This window comes from Diaphorina citri, unplaced genomic scaffold (assembly GCF_000475195.1).
Source record: "Diaphorina citri unplaced genomic scaffold, Diaci psyllid genome assembly version 1.1 scaffold280, whole genome shotgun sequence".
In the NCBI taxonomy this organism is placed as follows: Eukaryota; Metazoa; Arthropoda; class Insecta; order Hemiptera; family Psyllidae; genus Diaphorina; species Diaphorina citri.
In genome coordinates this window covers 137,220-149,789 of record NW_007377716.1, presented here as the reverse complement: position 1 = coordinate 149,789, position 12,570 = coordinate 137,220, and the positions used below count along the sequence as shown (strand labels likewise).

Genomic DNA, 12,570 nt, shown 5'->3' with positions numbered 1-12,570 from the left:
ATACGGGCCTTATTCTTCTCCCTCTCCTTCGTTTTTCGCCTTCGAGCAGAATTTTTTTCCGCTCCTTGAGCTTTTTGAATAAACGTATCTGCATACTCTGAGTACCTACTTAAGAAAGCAGCTCGAGAAAGGAGGATAATTTATTTTATAATTTATTTTTTTTTTTTTTTTTTTTTTTTTTTTAAAGATGAGTGTTTCCCCCCCGTTTTTTTTTCGTAGCGATGAAACAACTGCTACATTGGACGCTTGTGGTCTGTGTCGTAGCATGCCCATCCCGTAGTATGCCTCTCATCAGATGGGCGAGAAGAGACACAATACTTCCCATTTAGGTGCTGGGTCAACACGAGAACACCAGAAAGTAACCCGTTGAAATATTTGCAATCGAAAAACGAGTACAAATTATATCGCCAGAATGAGACTGAAAAGTCCCTTCAGTCTAACAAGGAAGAGAGAAGAAAGACAGGCTAGGAGAAAGCCAGCCGTTTTGAGAACGAACCTTTTCTCTTGCCTGTAGGTTAACTATTGGGAAAATCCTACAATGCTGCAGTGAGCACCAAAGTTGTGATATAATAACACAAAGAAACTGCATTTATTTATTTATTTATTTTTCCCCCCAGGACCCAATCAGATTCTGGACTCGGACCTCCTCTACACCACAGAGCCGCATGGCCGCACCCGCATTCACCTAGGTGAGGCCGGAGTTGCGGCACAGCCTCCTATATCTGTGCCCGGCCTACTGGGACGAACTGCGGCACAATATCCAGACCAAGTGGCCCTGTGCCAGAAACAGGAGAACGGGGAGTGGAAGAAGGTCACGTATAAGTGAGTATGAAAGGGTCAATCTAATCACCTAGTATGAAAGGGTTAACGCATGAAATATAAAATTAATCTTGTGCCTAAAAGGGTTAACGCATGAAATGTAAAATTAATCTTGGGCCTAAAAGGTTAGTGCTTTTTTTTCTTTTTTTTTTGCCAGTAGAATAATTGTACTAGGTATTTCCCCTGGGGCAAAGGTTAGCCCAGGAGTAACTTACTTCCGTGTCATTCAGAAGGTCCCGGGGTCAATTCCAAGAGTCGGAAAAAATTTACACTCTTATTTCCATTGCAGATATTTCAATGGGTTACTTTCCGGTGTTCTCGTGTTGACCCAACACCCGTAGGTAAATGGGAAGTATTATGTCTCTTCTGCCCACCCGATGGGAGGCATACTACAGGATGGACATACTACGACACAGACCACACGAGTCTGATGTAGCAGCTGTTCCATTGCTACGAAAAAATAGTTTGTCTCTTCTCGCCCATTTGATGATCTTGTCAGGCTGCAGACCACAGGGGTTAAGCGATGGATTGCCAACTACGCCAAGAGTACAAGTCTGCAGCACTATATGGCCTACCTGGAGAAGTGAGTCCTTTAGTTTTATTTATTTAGTTTCCTTAAAGCGCTGTAACATTACGGACAGTAGGTCGTTCGCGCCGTCAAGTTTTTTTAGATTCGTAGAAGCTTAACCCGACCTTTAGGGCTGTTAGCCCCTACAGCTAAGCCTCGGAGTGGGCTTTTTGTGAACGGAGCTAAGCTGTTTTACTCTATCTAGGGGTCAAGTTGTGACCAACCTCGGCCACCTTTCTCCCTTTCATCCCGAAACATTGGCTCTTGCAAAAAGTTTGACTACAAAAATTCCAATTTCTGGTTAGGTTAAACTGGAAATTTTTAGTTGCCTTATTGTTGTTGTTTTATTGATTATTATTATTATTTTAACCCTGTTGAAATTGATAGTATTGTCCCGCCATTAAAGAGTTGGTTTAAGGTGTAGTTTTCTTTTACCGTCATCAACTTTTCATGACCGCCGTTAATTGGTCCCGTTTTCATTTCCAGGAACGTCTCTGAACCGTACACCTACCGTCTGGTCCGCTGGCTCATCCTGTCCAAGGTCAAACAAGCTATGGGTCTGGACAGGTGTCGGGTGTCCCTCTCTGGTGCAGCGCCCATATCAACCGAACTCAAACGCTACTTCCTCAGCCTAGACATTCCCATTTGTGAGGTAACTATAGGCGGACTCTTAGTGTCTGTGCCGTAACATGTAAGCTATGGGTCTGGACAGGTGTCGGGTGTCACTCTCTGGTGCCGCTGCCATATCAACCGAACTCAAACGATACTTCCTAGACTCCCGCCCGGGGCGGATTTTATCCTGATGGGATAATGTGCGTTCTCGGAACGGCTGGCTTTCTCCTATCCTGTCTTCCTTCTCTCTTCGATTTCGGGACGATAAGACCATATAGCAGTTACAGTTCCCTCTATCAATCCTCTTAAAAAAAAAAAAAATATTCTACTTTATTCTCTATTCTAGGTGTTTGGTATGTCAGAATGTGCCGGAGCCCACACTGTCAGTGCACCGGATGACTTCAAGTTGGACGGAGTAGGCCGAACCATTCCCGGCACTCAGACCAAAATAGTGGACCCCGACGAAGAGGGAAATGGAGAGATCTGTCTGAAAGGTAAGAAATTGGTCCCTTAAATCCCACAAAAAAACTTTTTCGTCCTCTAAGCCCCCCTTAAGAAGAAACTTGTTTGTTCTCTAACTATTTTAGATTTAATTTAGTAGATACTGATTGTAAAAGTGGGTAGAGAGAAGAAAGACGGGATAGGACAAGGAGAAAGCCAGCCGTCCCGAGAACGAACGTTATTAGATTAGGAAAAAATCCGCCCCGGGCGGGAATCGAACCCGTAACCTAGCGCTTACAATTGAGGCGCTCTACCTTCCAAGCTAACTAGGTTAACCTACAGGCAACAGAAAAGGTTCGTTCTCAAAACGGCTGGCTTTCTCCTAGCCTGTCTTTCTTCTCCCATCCTTGTTAGACTGAAGGGACTTTTCAGTCTCATTCTGGCGATATAATTTGTACTCATTTTTCGATTGCAAATATTTCAACGGGTTACTTTCTGGTGTTCTCGTGTTGACCCAGCACCTAAATGTTGCCAAAGCATTCCTCAAGCTAGGTTTGGAACGATACCATTCAGTCTATTCTATTCTATTTCATTATATTCTATCTTTATTCTATTCTAATCTATTTTATTCTATTCTATTTCCAGAGAATATGAAGCTAACGTCCGCACAGTTGCCAAAGCATTCCTCAAGCTAGGTTTGGAACGATATCATTCAGTGTGCATTATTGGATTCAACGCACCAGAGTGGTTTTATAGCGATCTAGGTGCCATCTATGCCGGGTAAGCCTTCAATTTATTACTTACTTAGTAGCCTCCTTGGCCGAGTGGGTATCACTCTGGGCTTGCAAATATCGAAGCTTTCTGCAAACCTCTGGCTAAAGGTAAAGTCGTGAATAACGGCCGAACCGTACCTTCTGGAAACAGGGCCCAAGGATATTTTTGATCTACATAATTTATCGAATCTCTGTGCCAAGCTCGAGCCACTTTGGCTGAAATCTAAAGGCCTGAGAATTGCGAACTCTTTTTGAGCTTTTTCAAAAATTTGGTTTTAAATAGCGGCCGAACCGTACATTTCTCGAGGTCCGGCCCGCGGACACTTTTGATCATCACAAATCTGTCTTTTCTCCCCCCAGAGGGTTCGCTGCGGGCATGTACACGACCAACTCCCCCGAAGCGTGTCTCCACTGTTTGGTGACGTCTGACGCCAACATCTGTGTTGTAGAGGACGATAAGCAACTGGAAAAGATACTCAAAGTCAAAGCCCAATGTCCCAAACTCAAAGCTATTGTGCAGTACGAAGGCAAACCGGACAAACCTGGCGTTATTAGTGTGAGTAAAAGGGTTAAAATTAGTGCCAATACTGAAAGGGTTAATATTGTTCGACGCTTGAGGGGCACAACTTTAGGCCGTGCCTTGAGGGCCAAGGTTCAATCAGAAACCTAGAAAAATTCAGATACATTAACTGCACAGGTAAGTATAAGCTTCTGTTGAGCTGTTTCTTCTTCAGTCAACACAAACTTGAGCTATTTTTACAAAAGTTCAAAAGTTTTAGACGAGGAGGATTCAGCTCATAGTTTATTGAGCTTATGAAAAAGCTCTTGCAAAAAAGAGAGGATTTTTCTGAAATCTATGAACCGATCTCGAGTTATGATCAATTTTCCGTGGCGAAGCTCGGTCAATCAACCTGCCAGTATCTTGTATAGTGAAGTCAAATCAAGGAAGATACGATGATGTACCAACACTGTACACGATTCCAGTTTTTTTTTTTTTTTGAGATGTGACAATAATAAAAACCGTGTCTCGTTTTATTTACAGTGGGACGAGCTCATGGAACTCGGCCGTGCCGCCCCGGACGAGTCTCTAGACCGCGTCCTGGAAACCATAGCGACCAACGAGTGCTGCACTCTGGTGTACACGTCGGGAACTGAGGGCGCCTCCAAACCCGTCATGCTGTCCCACGATAACATTACGTTCAATGCGGCCTGTATCATACAATATTTCAAGGTAAGGACGTCAAAGGGTTAATTATTAATTTATATTTATTTGTATTTATGTATTAACAGTGTTTTACAAAGATTGGCAATACTTATGTCTAGTTATTACTAATAAGATCTAGGTAAAGAAGGTATAATATGATAGATGTATATGCAATACTAATAATAATTAAATGACAATTGAGAAAGGGTTAATAAATTATAATGAAAAAAAAAAGTCGAACTATTTTCTGAGATCGTTCTTAGAACGCACGTTGGAAATATGCCAAATATTCTTCTGCCAAATAGGATGAAAATATGCCAAATATTCTTCCCTAAAACATATCCAAATTTCATATTAATCGATAAAGCGGTTCCCGAGATATATCGATTTATATGAAAAAGGGTTAATGTTGAGACACTAGGATTTGACCTTGAGAAACTAGGATTTGACCTTGAGAAACTAGGATTCGACCTTGAGAAACTAGGATTCGACCTTGAGATACTAGGGTTTGACCTTGAGAAACTAGGATTTGACCTTGAGAAACTAGGATTCGACCTTGAGAAACTAGGATTTGACCTTGAGAAACTAGGATTCGGCCTTGAGTGTTGGAAACCATAGCAACCAACGAGTGCTGCACTCTGGTCGGTTTCCTTCCCCTATCTCACATTGCAGCCCAAACAATGGACATCTATTCCGTCATAACTGTAGCCGTTCTCGGAACGGCTGGCTTTCTCCTCTCCTGTCTTCCTTTTCTCTTAGATTTCGGGACCATAGGACCTTGGCAGTTACAGTTCCCTCTATCAAACCTCTTAGAAAAATTAATTTTAAAAAAAATCCTTTGCCAATTAACCTTTATGCTTTATTAAAGGCTTAAAATAGGTATCCTTTGTTTTTGATATGTAGAATGAATTAATCAAATAGCGCAATAGGGGGATGGCGCCAAATATGAGACCCCTCATTAACATGCCTCCTTCTTTCAGCTGGAATCGGCGGCCCTGTCCGTCATCAGTTTCCTTCCCCTGTCTCACATTGCGGCCCAAACAGTGGACATCTATTCCGTCATGACTGTAGCCGCCACCCTCTGGTTTGCCGACAAAAACGCGCTTAAGGTAAGCGAGGCTTCGGAAGTGCTGGGTTTGAATCCTGGCCGGGGCGGGGATTTTCCGACAATCTTTCCGATCCTGGATAGGTATGGTAAAAGCATTTCCTTTGAGTTAATTCGAAAGCGGTTTGTTTTATTTTGTTTTTTATTTAATTTCGAGAAGAAGAAGAAGAAGAAGAAGAAGAAGAAGAAGAAGAAGAAAGGAACTTTAATTGTGTTGAGCATAAATGCTTGTCACAAATGTCGTCCCCTGTTTAATACACTACGCTAAATTTTATGACTTGACTTGGACTCGAACCACTAACCTCCAGATCCAGAGTCCACCGCGTTAACCACCGCACCACTGAGGTTGGTTATTTAATTTCAAGATTTTCAAGGAACCCCAATTTCCGGAATCGGAATTGGGCATAGCCGGCTTTGTCAGCGGCCGAAAGTTGATTAGATAAATACATAGGAATTTATGGACATGAACAAATAACACTTACTTTCACCCCATTGCAAAATTACCAAAAATCACATGAAAAAAAAAAAAAAATCTAGGTGAGATTTTAAATCGGCCGGGAATTTTCAATGCTTTTTCTTTCATAGGTACCAGTACCAGGTGACATTTTAAGTGATATATTGAATCGGCCGGGAATTTCGAAAACTTTCCTCTTTCATTCCAGGTGAAATGAAATCGGCCGGGAATTAAAAAAAAATTCTTTCATTCTGCACATTATTATGCAGCCGGGAATTTCAACCAAGGTAGGCACTCCCTTACTGATATTATTGTATTTATCACTATTGTAATATTGTACCTACTGTTAAAAATATAAATAAAATAAAGCACTAATAATACTAATTTAATTATGAAAATTTGTAATAAAACAAAAAGTTGAAACATACGTATATCTTGAAAAATATTAATACTCATACTCACTAGACAATAGGGGTCAGTCAGAAGACTCTGCACAGAAATGAGGACCTTGTTCAGGGTGAGCGCCAAGCTCCAATTGTGCTAACTAGAAACTGATACCAAAGACTGGCTGAAGAGTTTAGGAGTAGACAATATCAATACTCTAAGCGAGTTATTGGAGAAAAAACCTGAAGCTGTAAGTATAAAATAGAATAGAATAGAATAGAATGGAATAGAATAGTATGGGATAGGATAGGATAGAATAGAAAAATTTGTATCATCCAAATGATTGATTCCGTGACTGACCGTTGCGGGGCCCACTCCCACTCAGCCTCGTGAGGAAAATGAGTAGCTATGACATATAAATGCGCATAAGCGACCGGTGCCAGCATGGTAGCTAAACTGTAAACATTGAGTGTTAGGATTATTTATTGAGATATTTGGAAAAATCCTACAATGCTGCAGTGAGCACCAAAGTAAAATATAATAGCACAAAGAAACTGCATTTATTTATTTTATTTACTACATCTTTCTGACTCCCCATGAGTTCACGTCACGTGAGCTCACATGACGTGACGTGATGGTTGAACGTCATTCCCCTTTTTGCAGGTGTACAAAGCGACGCAGGCGGCCATCGACCGCGCCAATCTCAAGTCCATTTCTAACGCCCAGAAAATCCAGAAGTTCGAATTCCTCCCGGCCGACTTTTCCATTCCCACGGGAGAACTTGGCCCCACCATGAAGGTTAAGCGGCCGTTTGTGGTCAAGAAATACCAGTCCATTATCGATAAATTCTACGATGTTTAAAAAGGGTCAGGGAAGGACTACAAGGGTTAAATTGCTGCAGATCATCTCTTTTATATTCATTCGGTGGCAAGCCATCCGCCTACTCACATTAATAACGCTGGGGTAAATAGACTTATCAGTCTCATTCGAGGAGGATATACAAGGTATTTTCTATTCTATTAATCTCATCCAGCCTGAGTGGGCCGGGAAGTCAGCAACTTTCATTATGTTAAACTTCCAATTCATTGACTTGTGGTCCGTGGCAGCAAGTGTGGTCGCGCCATTACAAAAAATCACCTTTGTGCGCATAATAAAATAGGACTTATCTTCGTACCTTGGTAACGAAATTTTTAGCTCAATTATTCTTCTACTTCTTTTGTACAAATTCTTAGATGTATCCATGTCTCGATACATTGGGGTGAAATATTCGAGTGATAAATTTCACCTTGGGCGGGTGCATGGGATAACTGAGGAATAGAATAGAATATGAATATGAATAGAATAGAATATGAATAAAGAATAGAATAGAATTAATAGAATATACAATCGCGAAGAGGAGGTCCCTGGAGAAGGTTTTTCACGTGACCTGCCGATGGTTTTTATTTCAAAATGAAGTATTTGTTTTCCTTGGATGTGATCATGAATCGAATTAGAGAATAAAATATGAATAGAAAAGAATACAGTCTATGCCTACATCACCATGTCTCGATACATTGGGGTGAAATATTCGAGTGATAAATTTCACCTTGGGCGGGTGCATGGGATAACTGAGGAATAGAATAGAATAGAATATGAATAATAGAATAGAATTAATAGAATATACAATCGCGAGGAGGAGGTCCCTGGAGAAGGTTTTCCGAGTGACCTGCCGATGGTTTTTATTTCAAAATTAAGTATTTGTTTTCCTTTGGATGGGGTCATGAATCAAATTAGAGAATAGAGTAGGATAGTATATGAACAGAATAGAATAGAATATTAATAGAATAGAAAAGAATACAGTCTATGCGTACATCGCCATGTCTGCTAACATTCGGGTGAAATATTCGAGTGATAAATTTCACCTTGGGCAGGTGCATGGGATAACTGAGAACAAAACAAATAGCAAAGGTTGAGTGCGAAGGGCATCCACTCGTAATTTTTTTGTAGCCAAAACCAAATGTCAGCCCAAAGCAATCACCCTAGGACTGATTGAGAGGCTGACGAAAAAACACCGACCTCGTCTTTAAAACAACTTATTTAATTCTAACTTCTGTCCGCTTTATTTGTTATTTTTGTATACAGGCAGAAATTTGTTCTTCCAACATAATATCAATCTTGTTCAGACTGCTGGGATAAAGGGCCTTTTCAGTCCCATCTTAGCAGGATAAACAAGGTTTCGATCGATCAATCAATCAATCAATGATTGATTAACCAATAATTGATTGAAACAGGGTTTATTTATACATACTTAATTCCAACGTTTGATTACTTTTTCCAAGAGGATTAAAGTCACTGTATATCTGCTAAGCGTTTAGTGATTCTAACGTTTAAACCATCATTTAACATGTTGTACTGTACACTATGCAATATTTTGAGTTTTTTTTACAAGTGTTAATTTATTTTTAAATTAAATAAAAGTAGGTGAGAATATTTTGTTTTATAAAATAATACCCTGCGTTTCTTTCTGAAGTTTTTTTTTGTCAAGAAGTTTGATAGAGGGAACTGTAACTACTAAGGTCTTATCGTCCCGAAAGCGAAGAGAGAAGGAGGACAGGATAGGAGAAAGCCAGCCGTTTCGAGAACGAACATTATCCCATCAGGATAAAATCCGCCCCGGGGGGGAATCGAACCAGCGGCCTAGCGCTTACAAGGCAGATGCGCTACGAACCAAGCTGACTAGACTGTATCATTGGTACGAAATAAAAACGGCGGTGAAACACTCAGATTTTACCTTCCTATAAGGGGCAGATGACATTCAAAGTCGCGCCCCTTTTTAAATAAATTTAGTTGAAAAAAATCCTTCCTATGAAATAAATAACCAAACAAACAAAGAGTATTTGTTTCCATTATTAAATATTGTATAACAAATGTTTTATTCATCTTCTTGTAACAAAAAGTTTTTTTTTTATTCACAAGGTTTACATAGTATAGTGTAGGTTACATACAACATTATTGGTGGATTTCACCAACGACTTAATGAGAGATTTAACTAATGGGAGAATTTTCAATAATCCATAAGGGATATTTTAATAATCTAAAAAGGAGTTTTTAACTATCCAAAAAAGAGTTTTTAGTGATCCAAAAAGGAGGAGTTTTTAAAAACTCCTGTTTGGATCATTACAAAATCCTTTTTTTCATCATTGAAAATTCTCCCATTAGGTAAATCTCTCATTAAGTCGTTGGTGAAATCCACCATATGTATCTGATACAGATGTGTAAAGAGTTAGCGAGTTATAAAAAAGAACTACTCTTTTCAGTGGACTACTCAGTTAATGAGTCAGATCCTAACTCCCTATACCTATAGCCGAAACGGAGTTGAAAAATGACTTGGATGTCTTAGGATCTGACTCAGTCAAAACATGTAACTCCCTATTCAATTCCTTATTCCCCATTCCCCTAGGTATAGGGAGCTAAGATCTGACTCATTTGCTGAGTAGTTCACTGAAAAGAGTATAACTCACTTACTCTTTACACATACTTTTTTTATTTGATAAAAGAGTGATTTTTAGGGGAAAAATTCTAAATTATCGCTCGAGTTGATTAATAAGGAAGTTTTGTGCTTCGACTCACTTACTCTTTACACATACTTTTTTTATACTTCACAAGACGTCTAACGCCTAAACAGGGTGTCTCAAAAAGTGAGCATACAAGCTTATACCAGACCATTTTAAAGGTAGGTCAACTCAGAAAAACGTAACACACCCCTTTCGATGGATTAAACTCTTTTTTTCAAGAGGTTTGACAGAGGGAACTGTAACTGCTAAGGTCTTATCGTCCCGAAATCGAAGGTAACTTCAAATTGAATATCTAGCCAAAAAACATTTTTCATGTTGCACACTTTATTTTTTTTTTTTTCAACACCCTGTCTGAATATCTCTGGATTCAATTGTCGCCACCACCCAGTCAAAATTGACCAATCAAATGCCTTGAGACTATGCTTAGCACGAACTTAAGAGCCAGCATTTTGTTTATAAATATGGGTGTAAGTGTAGACGGGGTTAATATCATTTCCCCTTCTAATTATTCTATTCTGTTGTATTCTATTTTATTATAATTTTATTCTATTCCATTCTATTTCTAGAGAATATGAAGCTAACGTCCGCACTGTTGCCAAAGCATTCCTCAAGCTAGGTTTGGAACGATACCATTCAGTCTTTTTTTTTTATTCAGTTTATTCTATTCTATTTCATTATATTCTATCTTTATTCTATTCTAACCTATTTTATTCTATTCTAACCTATTTTATTCTATTCCATTTCCAGAGAATATGAAGCTAACGTCCGCACTGTTGCCAAAGCATTCCTCAAGCTAGGTTTGGAACGATACCATTCAGTTTTTTTTTTTTATTCAGTTTATTCTATTCTATTTCATTATATTCTATCTTTTTTCTATTCTATTTCCAGAGAATATGAAGCTAACGTCCGCACAGTTGCCAAAGCATTCCTCAAGTTAGGTTTGGAACGATATCATTCAGTCTATTCTATTCTATTTCATTATATTCTATCTTTTTTCTATTCTATTTCCAGAGAATATGAAGCTAACGTCCGCACTGTTGCCAAAGCATTCCTCAAGCTAGGTTTGGAACGATACCATTCAGTCTATTCTATTCTATTTCATTATATTCTATCTTTATTCTATTCTAATCTATTTTATTCTATTCTATTTCCAGAGAATATGAAGCTAACGTCCGCACAGTTGCCAAAGCATTCCTCAAGTTAGGTTTGGAACGATATCATTCAGTGTGCATTATTGGATTCAACGCACCAGAGTGGTTTTATAGCGATCTAGGTGCCATCTATGCCGGGTAAGCCTTCAATTTATTACTTACTTAGTAGCCTCCTTGGCCGAGTGGGTATCACTCTGGGCTTGCAAATATCGAAGCTTTCTGCAAACCTCTGGCTAAAGGTAAAGTCGTTATGTAAGCTATGGGTCTGGACAGGTGTCGGGTGTCACTCTCTGGTGCCGCTGCCATATCAACCGAACTCAAACGATACTTCCTAGACATTGCCATTTGTGAGGTAAGCCTCGGAACGGCTGGCTTTCTTCTATCATGTCTTCTTTTCGATTTCGGGCTGATAAAGACCTCTGTTGGTACAGTTCCCGCTATCGAACCTCTTGAGAAGTAAAAAAGAGCAACATTTGTGGCCAATTTGGAGGGGAAAATTGCGATCTTTTACCATCTTAATCCCGCTCACAAAATCCTCCTTCGGGATGTTCCAAATCTTTCATTTCAAACAACCAAGAAACCGCTGCCATTAGCTTGTCGTTTTCGCAAGTTAGATATTCCACCGCATATAATATAACGTGGACTACGGCGCGAACGACCCAATAAGGGTTAAAGCGCCCAATAGGAAAAAAAAATATTATTCTACTTTATTTTATTCTAGGTGTTTGGTATGTCAGAATGTGCCGGGGCCCACACTGTCAGTGCACCGGATGACTTCAAGTTGGACGGAGTAGGCCGAACCATTCCCGGGACTCAGACCAAAATAGTGGACCCCGACGAAGAGGGCAATGGAGAGATCTGTCTGAAAGGTAAGAAATTGGTCCCTTAAATCCCCTAAAAAAACTTTTTCGTCCTCTAAGCCCCCCTTAAGAAACTTGTTTGTTCTCTAACTATTTTAGATTTAATTTAGTAGATACTGATTGTAAAAGTGGGTAGAGAGAAGAAAGACGGGATAGGACAAGGAGAAAGCCAGCCGTCCCGAGAACGAACGTTATTAGATTAGGAAAAAATCCGCCCCGGGCGGGAATCGAACCCGTAACCTAGCGCTTACAATTGAGGCGCTCTACCTTCCAAGCTAACTAGGTTAACCTACAGGCAACAGAAAAGGTTCGTTCTCAAAACGGCTGGCTTTCTCCTAGCCTGTCTTTCTTCTCCCTTCCTTGTTAGACTGAAGGGACTTTTCAGTCTCATTCTGGCGATATAATTTGTACTCATTTTTCGATTGCAAATATTTCAACGGGTTACTTTCTGGTGTTCTCGTGTTGACCCAGCACCTAAATGGGAAGTATTGTGTCTCTTCTCGCCCATCTGATGAGAGGCATACTACGGGATGGGCATGCTACGAACAGACCACAAGCGTCCAATGTAGCAGTTGTTTCATCGCTACGAAAAAAAAACGGGGGGGAAACACTCATCTTTAAAAAAAAAAAAAAAAAAAAAAAAAA

The 12,570-nt window shown here is 39.8% G+C and overlaps 1 protein-coding gene and 1 long non-coding RNA gene across 2 annotated transcripts in view; one reads left to right on the top strand and one right to left on the bottom strand.

Moving 5' to 3' along the window:
* LOC103506999 (very long-chain-fatty-acid--CoA ligase bubblegum) overlaps nt 1-12,570 on the bottom strand; it is a 20,308-nt gene that overhangs the window by 3,138 nt on the left and 4,600 nt on the right. The gene's annotated exons all lie outside the window — the stretch shown is intronic.
* On the top strand, nt 6,507-7,522 carry LOC113466501. Its single transcript, XR_003390884.1, has 2 exons — nt 6,507-6,610; nt 7,024-7,522. It is a non-coding gene; the product is annotated as an uncharacterized LOC113466501 (long non-coding RNA).